This window comes from Rana temporaria, chromosome 7, assembly GCF_905171775.1.
Source record: "Rana temporaria chromosome 7, aRanTem1.1, whole genome shotgun sequence".
Classification (NCBI taxonomy): Eukaryota; Metazoa; Chordata; class Amphibia; order Anura; family Ranidae; genus Rana; species Rana temporaria.
In genome coordinates, this window is record NC_053495.1 from 7,403,442 (window position 1) to 7,420,029 (window position 16,588).

Below are 16,588 nucleotides of genomic sequence, written 5' to 3' on the forward strand. Positions count from 1 at the left end.
TTCCCACCTGGCTGTGATATGAGATTCTGTAAGGAGCTCACCGGGGAATTCACAGCTCCACCGCCCAGCGGAGTCTTTGGATAATATGATAATCTGGGGGGGATAGAGGCGGAATATCCATCAAGCTTACACTCCACCATGAAAACGTTCCTTATCGCCTCCATCATAAGCTAAAATTATCAATGCCCTTCTACATAAACCCACATGTATTCCTGCAGTAGTTTGTGTCTCTGCCCCTCCCACAATGGCGAGATTTCCTGCAGTAGTTTGTGTCTCTGCCCCTCCCAAAATAGTGAGATATTCCTCAGTAGTTTGTGTCTCTGCCCCTCCCACAATGGGGATTTCCTGCAGTAGTTTTGTGTCTCTGCCCCTCCCACAATGGGGATATTTCCATGCAGTAGTTTGTGTCTCTGCCCCTCCCACAATGGGGATATTTCCATGCATGTAGTTGTGTCTCTGCCCCTCCCACAATGGGATATTTCCATGCAGTAGTTTGGTCTCTGCCCCTCCCACAATGTGAGATTTCCTGCAGTAGTTTGTGTCTCTGCCCCCCCACAATGGGAGATTTCCTGCATTGTTTGTGTCTCTGCCCCTCCCACAATGGTGAGATTTCCTGCAGTAGTTTGTGTCTCTGCCCCTCCCACAATGGGAGATTTCCTGCAGTAGTTTGTCTCTGCCCCTCCCACAATGGAGATTTCCTGCATAGTTGTGTCTTGCCCCTCCCACAATGGTGATCTTTCCTGCATAGTTTGTCTCTGCCCTCCCACAATGTGAGATTTCCTGCATTGTTTGTGTCTCTGCCCCTCCCACAATGGAGAATTTCTTGCATTGTTGTGTCTCTGCCCCCTCCCACAATGAAGAATTTCCTGCATTGTTTGTGTCTCTGCCCCCTCCACAATGGGAATTTCCCTGCATTAGTTTGTGTCTCTGCCCCTCCCACAATGGTGAGATTTCCTGCAATAGTTTGTGTCTCTGCCCCTCCCACAATGGAGATTTCCCTGCATTGTTTGTGTCTCTGCCCCTCCCACAATGGTGAGATTTCCCTGCATTGTTTGTGTCTCTGCCCCTCCCACAATGGAGAGATTTCCCTGCATATTTTGTGTCTCTGCCCCTCCCACAATGGAGAGATTTCCTGCATTATTTTGTCTCTGCCCCTCCCACAATGGAGAGATTTCCCTGCATTGTTTGTCTCTGCCCCTCCCACAATGGAGATTTCCTGTATTGTTTGTCTCTGCCCCCCCACAATGAGAATTTTCTGCATTGTGTCTCTGCCCCTCCCACAATGGAGATTTCCTGATTTTTTTGTCTCTGCCCCTCCCACAATGGAGAATTTCCTGATTTTTTGTGTCTCTGCCCCTCCCACAATGGTGAGATTTCCTGCATTGTGCGCTCTCTGCCCCTCCCACAATGGTGAGATTTCCTGCAGTAGTTTGTGTCTCTGCCCCCCCACAATGGTGAGATTTCCTCAGTAGTTTGTGTCTTTGCCCCTCCCACAATGGTGAGATTTCCATGTAGTCGTCTGTCTCTGTTTATTATTCTTTAGAATTTTCTTTCTTTTTTTCAAATTTACGAATTTTCGAATTGTGATCATAACGGAACGACCCGAAAAAAATAAAAAATAAATAAACGAATGAGGTGAAAACACATTTTTCGGCAGTGCACATGTCTAGGGGGGGGGGGTTGGTTGATCTGGCACTGTGTCTATCAGTAAAGGAGGCGGCAGATGTCAGTGAAGGGAATTCCGCACAGGGATCTCTCCTGATTCTGGCGTAATGCGCGACAGATGGCCGAGTCTCAGGTATCTCGCTATTTTACTTTCCTTTAGACACTGGAGCCAAACAACACTGTATAAACACTGACCCCCCCACTGACACTGCTCACACCCCGGGAGGGGGCAACAGGTGACGGCTACCGGGGCAAATAACCGGCTATTGGGTATCGCCCCCCTACAGGGAAGTCCACATTTATTACAAATCCATCTGTGATCATAAAATTCCACACAGCGCGCTGATTATATGCAGGGTCGCCATCAGGGGGGGTACAGGCAGTACACCTATAAGGGGCCCGGAGGTCCCCAGGGCGGCAACCCCCCCTTTTTTTTTATAATTTTTTTTAATATATATTTTTATTTAAGGCCCAGAGGTCCTCAGGGGCCCGGATGGCAAACCTCCTTTTTTTATAACACATTTAAAAAAAAAAATGTTATATATTTTTTAATTTTTATTAAAGAGCCAAAAAAAAAATGAAAAAATACATATATATATATAAAAAAATAATAAAAAAAAAAATAAAAAAAATATATAAAACATAATTTTTTTATTTATAAGAAATAGTTTTTTTTATTTATAAAAAATACATATATATATATATAATAAAAAGAAATAAAAAAATATATAAAAATATATATTTTTTATTTATAAGAAATACATTTTTTTATTTATAAAAAATACATATATATAATAAAAAGGAAATAAAAAAATATAAAAAATATGTTTTTTATTTATAAGAAATAATGTTTTTATTTATAAAAAAATACATATATATATAATAAAAATAAAAACTAAATAAAAAAATATATAAAAAATATTTTTTTTTTATTTATAAGAAATACATTTTTTATTTATAAAAAATACATATATATATAATAAAACGGCCCAGAGGTCCCCAGGCCCCGGATGGCTACCCCATATGTATTTTTTAATTTCTTCTTTTTTTAACCCCCCAATTCGTGGCACCCCCTGCTTCTGCTTCTCAATTAGCGGCGGCAAACCCCGCTCTCAATTCACGGCAGCCCCCCCGCTTCTCAATTTAGTTCTCTGCTCTAGGGGGCCCATGCCTGAAGCTGTGTAAGGGGCCCCATAATTCCTGATGGCGGCCCTGATTATATGACCTCCCCATAATAACTCACTACCAGCCATGCATCATCTGCGAATATCGGTGGAAACTCCAGCAACTCGCAAATGATGAACGCGGCGTCACCTCTACGCAGGGATTGTAGGGGGATCGGGTATTCTTTAGGGGGGGAGGGGAGGATGGCAGTAGAGAGGAAGAGATTGAAGACGTGAGTTAAGCCAGCCATAGATGGATCGAATCCCTGCCAGGTTAAGAATGGATAGGTCCAGATCTGATCTATCTATGGGCAGGCTGGTTGTACGGAAGTCGATCCATCGATCAAGTTCAGTACAGCCGGATAATGAAAAAAAAAAAAAACGGGAGAAGGGCCAGCCGGACCTGTAAGGGGCCCTGGGGAACATCGGGCCCCTTACAGGTGTAATGCAAAAAAAAAACAAAATGGGAGAAGGGCCAGCCGGGCCTGTAAGGGGCCCTGGGGAACATCGGGCCCCTTACAGGTGTAAAGCAAAAAAAAACAAAATGGGAGGGGGGCCAGCCGGCCTGTAAGGGGCCCTGGGGAACATCGGGCCCCTTACAGGTGTAATGCAAAAAAAAAACGGGAGGGGGCCAGCTGGCCTGTAAGGGGCCTTGGGGAACATCGGGCCCCTTACAGGTGTAATGCAGAAAAAAAACGGGAGGGGGACCAGCTGGGCCTGTAAGGGGCTCGCTCTCCTGCAACGCCACTGATACAATACATAGATTCATGCATTGCATGAATCTATGTATTGCCGCTGCCGCCGACCATTCAGATGGCCGGCCCCCTGGCGAGCGCCGGCCATCTGAATAACCGCAGCTGGTTGGCTGTGGAAGTGCCTATCAAGCCAGCGAACGGTAAGTGCCGGGCAGGGGGGGGGGCAGCATTTTACAGGGCACAGTGGCGACAATTAAATGGCACAGTGGCATCAATTGGCACAGTGGCGACAATTAAAGGGCACAGCAGCGACAATTAAAGGACACAGCGGCGACAATTGGCACAGTGGCGACAATTAAAGGGCACAGTGGTGACAATTGGCACAGTGGCGACAATTAAAGGGCACAGTGGCAACAATTGATGGGCACAGTGGCTGCGTTTGATGGCATGGCACAGTGGTGACAATTGATGGCACAGTGGCTGCGTTTGATGGCATGGCACAGGGGTGACAATTGATGGCACAGTGGCTTCGTTTGATGGCATGGCACAGTGGCTGCGTTTGATGGCATGGCACAGTGGTGACAATTAATGGCACAGTGGCTGCGTTTGATGGCATGGCACAGTGGTGACAATTGATGGCACAGTGGCTTTGTTGATAGCATGGCACAGTGGCTGCGTTTGATGGCATGGCACAGTGGTGACAATTGATGGCACAGTGGCTGCGTTTGATGGCATGGCACAGTGGCTTTGTTTGATGGCATGGCACAGTGGCTACGTTTGATGGCATGACACAATGATGACAATTGATGGCACAGTGGCTGCGTTTGATGGCATGGCACAGTGGTGACAATTGATGGCACAGTGGCTTTGTTTGATGGCATGGCACAGTGGCTACGTTTGATGGCATGGCACAGTGGTGACAATTGATGGCACAGTGGCTGCGTTTGATGGCATGGCACAGTGGCTGTGTTTGATGGCATGGCACAGTGGCTGCGTTTGATGGCCCAGTGGCTGCATTTGATGGGCACAGTGGCTGCATTTGATGGGCACAGTGGCTGCATTTGATGGCACAGTGGCTGCATTTGATGGGCACAGTGGCTGCATTTATGGGCACAGTGAGGCTGCAATTGTTTTGTTTTTTCGTTTCTTTGCGCCCCCTCAAAAATTTTGAGCACCAGCCACCACTTGAGATATCTAACAATGGAAATCTCTTCCCGAATTGCGTCTTATCCTTTTTTTTTTTGTGCAGTGACTGACAATGTGCGGGGCAGTGGGTGATCTTGGTGGGTGGGGGTGGTAAGAAGAACGGGGAGGGGAAAGGCAGAGAAGTGTTGACGAGGACTGGATGAGACGGTGGTAATGAGAGTGATGGAAAGGTCTGTTTCCATCTTATTATTATCACTTTATTTCCTCTTCCAGATACGGAATAATGACTCTAGAAGAGAAAAAGAAATCCCACATCTCCTTCATTTTGCTGAAGTTCTCTGGACAATGTACCGGCGATCAGATAACGGGAAATTATTCTGACGAGCGCGATAACCGTCCCTTCATCGGGACATCCATGGAATACATCATCAGATGAGACTGCAGACCGGATGATCACACAACCAGGGCAGCCATTAGGAATTATTGGCCCCTTACACAGCTTCAGGCATGGGCCCCCTGGAGCAGAGAACCGGGGGGGGGGGGGGTGCCGCGACTTGAGAAGCGGGGGGGGGGGCCTTTACAAAAAAAGAAGAAATGAAGAAAAATATATATAAGAAAAGGGGGGCCATCTGGGGACCTCTGGGCCCTTTAATAAAAAAAATATAATAATATATATATATATATATATATATATATAAATACATACAAATTATTATATATTTTTTTATAAAAAGAAATTACAAAAAGGGGGTTGCCATCCGGGACCTTTGGGCCCTTTAATAATAATAATAAAAAAATAAATAAATAAAAAAATATATATAAAAAAATAAACATTTATAAAAAAAAGGGGGGTTGCCATCCAGGCCCTGGGGACCTCTGGTCCTTTAATAAAAAAATAAAAAATAAATATATATAAACAAAAATAAAAAAATAAACATTATATAAAAAAAAAAGGGGGCTTTGCCACATGGGGCCCTGAGACCTCTGAGCCCTTTAATAATAATAATAATAATAAAAAAAAAAATATATATATATATATATATATATATATATATATATATAAATATATATAAAAAAGAAATAAAATATAAATAAAAATTATTTTTTTTTTATAAAAAAAAGGGGGTTGCAATCCGGGGCCCTGGGTCCTTTAAAAAATAAATGTTTATATATATATAATATATATATATATAATATATAATATATATATATATAATATATATAAAAAAATATATATAAAAAAATGTTTTTTTTATAAAAAAAAGGGGGGTTGTCATTCGGGGCCCTGGGGATCTCCGGGCCCCCATACCCCTAAAAAATATTTTTTTTTTAAAGGGGTTGCCATCCGGCCCCTTACAGGTGTACTGCCTGTACCCCCCTGATGGCGGCCCTGCACACAACGCTGAGATCTTCACATACATTGGATGGCACTTTGTAGAGCTTTATGGGGAGCCGAGGGCGTATTCTAGGTTGAAGAACGCTGGTTGGTGGAGCAACCACATTAACCACCTGCTTACCGGGCACTTAAACCCCCCTCCTGCCCAGACCAATTTTCAGCGCTGATGCACTTTGAATGACAATTACGAGGTCAAACAACGTGGTACCCAAACAAAATCGGCGTCCTTTTTTCCCCACAAACAGAGCTTTCTTTTGGTGGTATTTAATCACCTCTGCGTTTTTTTAATTTTTGCGCTATAAACAAAAAAAGATGGAAAATTTGGAAAATAAATAAATTATGTTTTATATTTTGTTAAAAAAATGTAAACAGGTAATTTTTCTCCTTCATTGATATGCGCTGATGAGGTGGCACTGATGGGCTGCACTGTGGGCACTGATAGGCACAGATGAGGCGGCACTGATAGGCACAGATAAGTTGGCATTGATGGGAACAAATTAGGCGGTACTGATAGGCACAGGTAAGGCGGCACTGATGGGGAGCACTGATAGGTGTTACCGATGGGCACAGATAGAGGCAGTGCCGATCCTGACCTCTCTGGGGCCCTAAGCAAAATGACATGTTACATTAAAGATTAAATTTGAGTAGCGGGGGGGGGGGGAGTGTTCTGCTGTCGGAAATGACATCTTACATTAAAGTGAGAAGCGGTGGTTGCTGACTTCTTACCTCTTCCCCCATGCAGCCAGCGAGTTGAGAAGTGGGGTGAGGGGCCGAAAATGACTTTTTACCAGGCGGGGCCTCTGGTAATTGAGGGGGCCCTCCGCAGCTTTGCGGGGCCCTAAGCGGCTTGCATAGTAAGCCTATAGGGCGGATTGGCCCTGGATAGAGGGCACTGATAGGTGGCACTGGTACGTGACAATGACGGGCACTGGTAGGTGACAATGATGGGCACTGGTAGGTGACAATGATGGGCAGCACTGTTTGAGGCACTGATTAGTGACTTCTAGATTTTGCACTGTGGGCACTGACTGATAGGTGGCACTGTGGGCACTGATAGGTGGCGCTGGTGGGCACTGGTAGGTAGCACTTATTGGCACAGATGAGCTGTCTGCAGCTCTCCCTGATCAGGACCGATGTCCCGCTGTCTTCTTTTTTTTTCCTTCTCGCGCTATCAGCGTGAGAATAAAAATAGCCGATTACCGACTTTGTTTACATCACATGATCAGCTGTCATTGGCTGACAGCTGATCACATGGTAAGGGGTCGGGATCGTGATCCAGAGAGTCTCAGACTCGCTGATCATAGAGCGAGCCGCGCGCGCCCTGCAGGGGGCGCGCAGGCTGCTCGAGCACGGGAGGACGTCTATTGACGTCCTCCCGGCAATTCAGGTCCGCGCTGTAGCCATCATTCGGTTATAGCACCAGGGCTGTCTTAATAGCATCATGGGCAAAGTAATGCTCTGGGGCCCCTACAATGGAGACAGTGCAGGTAAACAGAAATCACATAGGTAAGAGGTAGGGGATATCTAGGGTGAAGAGGGGTCAGAGTGCTGGGGGACATCTGGGATGTAGAGGGGTCAGCCCGGGCTGCCCCAATTTTGGGATAGCCCGGGCTCAAGGACAAGCTGCTTTGGGGAAAGGGCAGGGGCCCCCCATGCAGCGGGGGGCCCTGGGCAGTGCTCAGGCGTGCCCTCTCATTAAGACAGCCCTGTATAGCACAGACCTCGCTCCATCTGGAATCTGGCAGAACATATGCGCCTCTCTTTCAGTATATAAAGTATACAGTATATATTTTGGCATTGCCCCTCCCGAGATTAGACTCTGGATCCGCCCCTGAAGTGCATTGAGTTCCTGCCATGTGATTGGCTGATTAGCAGTTTGTGTTACCCAGTAATTAAACAGGTGTGCCTAATAAAGTGGCCGGTGTGTGTATGATTGGTGATATATACAGTAAGCCCCCTGAACCGTTTTGCACACGATACTCCAGTTTGAGCATCTACTTTTTTCTCGTATTTGCGCGTATTTTTGCGTATATGCGTTCCCGGAATTTCGCTTGCATTTTCACGCAAACTTGGATATTTCTTGTGTGAACTTACTCCGTAATTTTTTTTTACACAATAAGCTCTGAACATTCGGGATGTCCCGCCTCCATATCCCGATGGGAATGTACAGAGCGATTTTAGGGCGATTCTGTCATGTGATCTGCCAGAGTTGAAGATGAAGATTTCCTATAGGCTCCGATAGAAGCTGCCTCCTTTTTTTTTCTTGTAAAGTTACTCTAATAAATCTCGAGGTTCTCCCGATTGTCCCCCCTGACCCAGCATAGCGGTGACAGCGATCTCTGCCATTACACGCAGGTCTCCTAGCAACACATCGCGCTCCTGTACTCGGTCTTTGCTAAATATATAGCGGGGGGGGGGGGCTGCCAGCCGGTGGATACAGAGGGCACCTTGTAGGGTGAGCGGGCTTTGGAAAAAATGGGACACAATGGATGCAAATCATTAACCTGTAACATGCCAGAGGCCAGGGAGCCTTCCTTCTCCTCCCCGCAGAAAGACATTCAGTGTAAATAGAGCGCGTCTCTCAGTGTATATGGAATGGCGGAGTGCGCCGGGCGTACAGGAGCTCTGTGTATTGTATATGGTATGTATAGTGTACATTGTATGTACAGGAGCTCTGTATGTGGTATGCTGGGTGTAGAAGATCTCAAGATGTATATTGTTTATGGTATGCAGGGCTGGTGCAAGGATTTTTGACGCCCTAGACGAAACCTTATTTTGCCGCCCCCTTGGCTCCACCCCTGACTTCGCCCCCTTTATCCCTGCCCATGTAAACCCCACCTTTTTAATAAAGTGTCCATCAAATGCAGCCTTACCAGCGCCCATCAAATGCAGCCTTACCAGCGCCCATCAAATGCAGCCTCACCAGGGCCCATCAAATGCAGCCTCACCAGTGTCCATCAAATGCAGCCTCACCAGCGCCCATCAAATGCAGCCTTACCAGCGCCCATCAAATGCAGCCTCACCAGTGTCCATCAAATGCAGCCTCACCAGGGCCCATTAAATGCAGCCTCACCAGTGTCCATCAAATGCAGCCTCACCAGCGCCCATCAAATGCAGCCTCACCAGCGTCCATCAAATGCAGCCTCACCAGCGCCCATCAAATGCAGCCTCACCAGCGCCCATCAGTGCAGCCTCACCAGCGCCCATCAAATGCAGCCTCACCATGCCCATCCAAAGCAGCCTCACCAGCGCCCATCAATTAATATTTGCTTGCTTCCATTCATTCGGGAGTCGGGACACAGACACAGTCCTCCGCCGTCCTGCGATCCAGGCCTTCTCATCCAACATCACTGTCTGACCTCACAAATGCTCTCCTAGAAGAATGGTCAAACATTCCCATAGACACCCTCCTAAACCTTGTGAAGGACTTATGAATAAATGGTTGTGGAACGAATCATCTCAGTCTCCATTATTTCTTATGGGGAAATTTGCTTTGATATACAAGTGCTTTGGATTACAAGCAAGTTTCTGGAATGAATTCTGCTCGCAATCCAAAGTTTTATTGTAGATGTAAAAAAAAAAAATCCGTGCCAAACCCCTGTCCAGCGTTTACTGTCATTTATATCCACATGGTCCTCCTACCTCACCCCCATTCCGGAACATATATACATCTAGCCCCCCCCCACACACCCCCCCATCTGAACTGTATACATGATAGTTTTTCGAGGGGAATGAGACTCAGCGGATGGCGTGCCTTGGCTGTTTCGGTGGGGTTGTGACAATCCAGTGACCTGGCTGAGGACACCACTAAACCTTCAGTCGGAATTATCCTTTCTCGCGGATTACGGCTAATTCTATCTGTAAGTAACAAACAGTCCACGTGTCTCGGCGCGCCGACTTCCTTCCGGATCTGGGCACTTCATCCATTGTACAGAGAGGAGGGGTGGTGATGATGTCATACACACGGATCACATGATCAGCTGCCATTCGCCTCTGCCGGCACCAATGCTGTATCCTGGCCTAGGCCAACAAGGCCCAGGCCTAGGGCAGCACTTTGTAGGAGGGGGGGGGGGGCAGCACGGACAGTGTCCCTGCCGGCTTGCGCTACACTGTTAGGCAAATTAGTTTAGCACCCCCATAAATCGGCCGCACTGCTTCCAGTATGTGGGCGGTTGGGCATCTTGCAACTGTGGGGGTGGGGCCTCCGCTTCTAATTTTTTAACCATCCCAGTCCCATTGCAGAGATTTCTCTTCACTTCCTGTCCCATAGCCAAACAGGAAGTGAGAGGAAATCATGCAAATTAAGGGATTGCCCCCCCCCACAGGCCATCAGAACTAGTGTCCCCACTTGAAAATTTCAGGGTGGGTCTTCTAACCGCAAGGGGTGTGGCCTTTACAGGAGGGGGTGGGTCATATTTAAATTAGAAGGTGCACGAGTTTAGTCAGGCCTAGGGCAGCACAAAACCGAAATTCACCCCCCTGGCCGGCACTATGGGGGAGAGCTCCGCTGTACAATGTTCTAGTTGCTGGGGTGGGGGTTGTGTAGGTGACCACATGTCCCGGATTTGCCGGGACAGTCCCGCATTTTTGCAGGTCTGTCCCGGGCACCTTCATTCCAAGACAATACAATGTCCCGGAATGAAACTGACACAGCCACCCCCCCTCCCCCCGGGCCAATCTGATGCCCCCAAAAAAGGCCGCCACATCACCGCTTTACTCACTGACAGTACTTGTCCTGGCCGGGAATGCCTGGAGGAGCACAGTCCCCGCCCCCTGCTTGTGATTGGAGGAAAATCATAAATCCCCGCCTCTTGTGTCCAATCACTGTGCTGTGATTCGTTACAAGCACAAGCTGATTTTTGGGAAGGGGGAGGTGTGTCCCTGAATGGTAGTTTGGAAATGTGGTCACCCTAGGGCTACCATTTTTTTTTTAACTCGTGGACCACGAGGGGGCGAATCTGAACACACCCACTCGGAGATCACCTCCCCCACCTCTCATCACTCCTGTCCACAATCATTTTCTACAATAAATATAAGTCACTTACCCTGCGTGGGCCGCTCGCTGGAGTCACATGATCTGTAAACGTCCATTCCTGGAGGGGGGGGGGAGGAGGATACATAATATTAATGTGGAAATAACTTTAAAATTCATCATTAAAATATCCCCTGACAACGATAATGAATGGAACAGCCTCATGTGCAGTGCAGTAACCTGACGCAACCAATTAGATGACTGCCTGTGCTCGGGATGACAAGTTAAAGCTGATTGGCTGTTGTCCATATACCCCGAGATGCCCCCCCCCGTACTACTTTCCTTGAGTCCCATCTCGATCCAGCGATGTGCATAAGAGCACCCAGCTGTCCCTGGACTCCCTCTCCTCATAGGTTGAGGACAGCAGTGAAATCCATTGGCTTCCACTACTGTCAGTCACAGCAGTTAGCCCATAAGGAGAGAGCGGGGGCGGGGCCGAGTAACTAGGGTTGCCGCCTTTTCTTCAAGCCAAACCCAAACGCTTTAGCGACACAGGGCATATTTTTTTTATACACAATAGGGGCCAGATTCACGTAGCTCAGCGGATCTATAGATCCGCTCGATCTACGTGAATTAAGATCCGCTCCCGCAAGTTTAGGAGGGCAAGTGGCTAATCACAAACCACTTACCTCCAAACTTGCGGCGGCGGATCCTAAATCCCCCGGGCGGAATTCAAATTCTGCGGCTAGGGGAGTGTCATATTTAAATCAGGCGCGTTCCCGCGCCGGTTTAAATGCGCATGCGTCGCACGGGGAATTTTCCCGGCGTGCATTGCTCCCACTGACGTCACTAGGACGTCAGTGGTTGCGACGTGAGCGGGACTTGCGACGCGCGTGTTCGTGAATCGGCGTACGCAAACGACGTAGGAAAAAAGTCAAATTCGACGCGGGAACGCCGGCTATACTTAACATTGGCTGCGCCTGATAAAAGAAGGGGTAAGTATACGACGGAAAACCGCTACGGAAACAACGTAAGAACACTGCGACGGGTCCGCGTACGTTCGTGAATTTGCATATCTCGCTGATTTACATATTATTTATCGTAAATCAGCGGGAACGCCCCCGGCGCCATTTTTAAATTGAAAAAAAGATCTGACAGTGTAACACAGTGTAACACTGTCAGATCTAAGCCCTATCTATGCGTTTCTGATTCTATGAATCAGGCGCATAGATAGGACCAGTGTAAGTCAGAGATACGATGGTGTATCTGTAGATACACCGTCGTATCTCTTTGTGAATCTGGCCCTAGGATTATAAAAGACCTGGGACACCTTTGGGTGCCCCAAAGAAAGTGGTAATGCAGCGCGCTGCGATGAACAGTGGGTGTGGCCAAACTTCTCTTGCTGACATTATGGCCAAATCCCCCCCCCCCACCCCCCCCCGTGATTCCAAACCTGCCCCCAAACAGTGGCCAGCAGCTCCCGAATGACAACAGAATTTATTTTGTGTGACTTGGGGAGCCACAGCCCAGTCTAAATAATGTGTCCGTGTTTCAGGCGGACTGGAACCCGGACACAAGATTCCAAACCCGAGCTGTCTGGGTGAATCCTGGACAGGTGGCAACCCCTACGAGTAACTGCTCTAGGTGTGTTATGGATGCCTAGAGCGAGGCTCGTGAGCGAGCATGCACCAGTTCCCCCACAGTAAGCTGCTTGCCATTGGGGGCACTGGTCAAGGGGGAGGATCCAGGAGCGCCGATGGGGGGACCCGAGAAGAATAGGATCGGGGCTGACCTGGTTTTGCAAAGAGCAGGTAAGTAGGACATGTTTGTTATAAAAAACAAAACCTTTTTCTCTATCGTCCATGGACGGACACAGCTCCTTAAATCTTGACAAGTGGGTTATGTTCCTGTTCATAGGAGAGCCTCTCCTATGCACAGTAACATAACCCAAATGTCAAGATTAAAGAGCTGTGTCCGTCCATGGACGACGGAGAAAAGGATTTTACAGTGAGTACAAAAAATCCTATTATTCCACTCTAAAGGGCAAAGCTTTGTATTAAGGTGAAAAAACATCCAATGCTTACAGACCCCCCCAGCCCCCCGGTTTACTTACCTGAGCCCTCGACGAGGGCCCCTCGTGAACGCGCTGGTTACTGGCTCCAGTCTTCTCAGCTGTTCTCGACTCTTCTTGGAGATTGATAGCAGCGCAGCCATTGGCTCCCGCTGCTGTCAATCTAATCAATGGCGGGGGGGGCGGGGCCGAGTGATACAGTCAACGGCTATGGCTGCCCGCCGGCTGTATCACGGGAGCGCGCCCGCAAGCTAACCCCCTTTGGGAGAGCGCTTCCCATGAAGGGGGTTAGCTCTTGCGGGGAGCAGCCGAGACAGCCGTTGAGGGACCCCAGAAGAGGAGGACTGGGGCCACTCTGTGCAAAACAAACTGCACAGTGGAGGTAAGTATGACATGTTTGTTATTAAAAAAAAAAAAAAAAAGAACCTTTACAACCCCATTAAATATCTTTGAGGACAAATGACGGTCTCTCACGTAGTTTGGTCGTTGTTCTTGGTGTCAGGCAGTCCGGGAGAGTGACAGGGAACGGCAAGACCTGCAATACTGGAGGACTGGCCAGCCTAGGAGTCCCGAACACCCGGAATTGGTGCCGTCCATACCACCATATGGAATTGTGTCCGGGCTCAGCCTCAGGGATCCACCCTGGTCAAAAAACATGTTACAGTATATTCCCTGAATCATCCTGGTACGCGGTTCCTCCGTCTATAACACCTGATATTTACCAAGGTGAGGTCACACCAGGCTTATCTCCCGCTCTTGATCTTTCACCCCCCCCCCGGCCAATGTTTTTTCCTCCTGTCTGGCTTTACACCTTATCTCGTACAACCAGGCTGTAATCCTGCAACTTACAATGTAAACTACTACCTAGATTCAGAGACGCCGCCGCAACTTTAAGGCGGCGTAGCGTATCGTATTTACGCTACGCCGCCTTAAGTCAGAGAGGCAAGTACTGTATTCACAAAGTACTTGCCTCCTAAATTACGGCGGCGTAGCGTAAATGCGGCCGGCGTAAGCGCGCCTAATTCAAATGAGCATGGGGGGCGTGTTTTATGTTAATTACTCGTGACTCGACGTGATGGACGTTTATTACGAACGGCGCATGCGCCGTCCGTGTACATATCCCAGTGTGCATTGCGCCAAAGTACGCCGCAAGTCCTTATTTACGTCCAGCCCCATTCACGGACGACTTACGCAAACGATGTAAAATTTTCGAATTTCGACGCGGGAACGACGGCCATACTTAACATTGACTAGGCCAACTAGGGGCAGCTTTATCTTTACGTGGCGTATCTCTTAGGCCTTGTACACACGACCGAACATGTCAGCAGACATGTTCGGTCGTGTGTACGGCTGACCGGACAGGTTTCCAGCGGACATTTGTCCAGCCGACCGTTTTCCAGCGGAAAAATGTTTCTTAGCATGCTAAGAAACATGTCCACTGGAAGCCTGTCCGTCGGACATGTTCAGTCGTCTGTACAGACTCACCGGACATGTCCGCTCGGCCCCAAGCCCTCGCATGCGTCGAAGTGATTCGACGCATGCGTGGAGGCATTTACCTCCCAGGGCCGCGCACGTCGCCACGTCATCGTCGCGGCACGTCACCGCGTATCGTGACCGGCCGGATTTCTGTATGATGGTGTGTACAACCATCAGACAGAAATCTCCGCAAAGATCCCGAAAGTGTTACAATGTATTCCCCAAAATCAGATTCCTATGTCCTCAGTCTATACCACCTGCTGTTTACCATGGTGAGGTCACAGCGGCCTTATCTATCTCCCGTTATTGACCTTTTAAATCCCCCAGGGCCTGTTTGACTTGACTGGCCACTCATCCTATCTCATGAAGTGTTTATTACTCCAATAATGAGGAAGTCGTGTAATCCTACTCGAGGTCACCCAAACACGGGAGGAAAACGATTGTCGCATCGGTCCTCAAGTGAAGCTGTTGTACACTGCTGAACGACTATTGACCATTTCGTCATCTATTGCACATAAACAGTGAGATGACGAGTTACAATCTCTAATGCCACGTTACACACAATCAGAATATCCGACAAGAAAAGTCCGATGTGAACTTTGTAGGCTCCATCGGACTTTTGCTGTCGGAATTTCCGCCAACAAAAGATTGAGAGCAGGTTCTCAAATTTTCCGACGGAAAATCCTAAAGTCTGTAACAATTCCGACGCGCAAAATTCCAACGCATGCTCGGAAACAATTCGACGCATGCTCCGAAGCATTGAACTTAATTTTCTCGGCTTGTCGTAGTGTTGTAAGTCACCCCGTTCTTGATGGTCGAAAGTTCAGAGAACTTTTATGTGACCGTGTGTATGCAAGCCAAGCTTGAGCGGCGAAAATCCGTTCGTGTGGTAGGGTGACCACATGTCCCGGATTGCCCGGGACAGTCCCGCATTTTGCAGTTCTGTCCCGGGTCCCGGGCACCTTCATTCCAGGACAATACAGTGTTCCGGAATGAAACTGACACAGCTACCCGATGAGAGAGCGGGGCTGGGAAGCCGGCGTCCCTAACAACTGATCAGTCTTCAGCTGTCAATGGGCTTTTCCGCTGACGGCTAAATAAAAAATAAAGCTGCCAGTAAAAAGAAAAACATGGCGTGGGGTCCCCCTCCCCTAGTCCATTCCAGACCCTTTGGGGGCTTCCAGATTCTGATAACCCCCCTACCTGCATGCCACAACAACCACCAGCCAGGGTAAGATGGGGACGTGATGCTTTGGGGTGGGGGGGGGGCGGGGGTAGAGCCCGTGGGTGCTGGTATGGACTGAGGGGGGGGGGCACTAGTTTTATTTTTTTTTTTTTTTTTTTTTTTCCAATTGCTTGGTGCCAGCAATTACAACCGTGAGTCAATTTAGATGTGATTTGGCTCTTTTTTTCTTTATAAATTTCATTTTTGCTGCAGAATGTTCTATACATGGTACACATGCCCCACTTTACAGGCAGACTAAGGGGACCTCCCAGTCACTATATTTAGAGGAATTGTTAATTTTTATTGTTGCACTTTAAGCATCATTAGAATCACTGCTCCTGAAAAACGTTAAAATTGGCAAATTTTTGTGAAGGAGGGGGGTGTCCCTGAATGGCAGTTTGGAAATGTGGTCACCCTACTCTGTAGCCAGGTCTGTGTGGTAAAGGAACTCTAGACAGGAAGTCAGCTGTGTGTAGGATAATTTGTTCCTCCTCAAGGAGAAGCTTTGAGATTTTTGCAGTCTATGTGTCACCCGCAATCCTTTCCTACCCTCAGGCTGCTTTCATAGCACAAAGTGGGGTCAACCGTGGCAGACCAATCAGAAGTAACCTTTCTTTAGGCAGATCAGCGAGTGGTTGCTGTGGGTTACTGCACTTTGTTCTGCCTTGTGGTGTCTGGGGAAAAGGCTTGAAGGGAAAAGTAGGCACACTAGAGGACATCTCCTCCATGGTTGGGTCAGACAAGTGTATACATGATGCATTATTCCCTCTAAGTAAATG

The 16,588-nt window shown here is 47.9% G+C and overlaps 1 protein-coding gene across 1 annotated transcript in view; it reads right to left on the minus strand.

Moving 5' to 3' along the window:
* Positions 1-11,128, minus strand: part of DAG1 (dystroglycan 1) — a 93,576-nt gene extending 82,448 nt beyond the window's left edge. The window contains exon 1 of the mRNA XM_040358815.1: positions 11,111-11,128. The gene's annotated coding sequence lies outside the window, so the exon portion shown is untranslated. The remainder of the gene's footprint in view (positions 1-11,110) is intronic.
* Between the last annotated feature and the right edge of the window lie 5,460 nt (positions 11,129-16,588).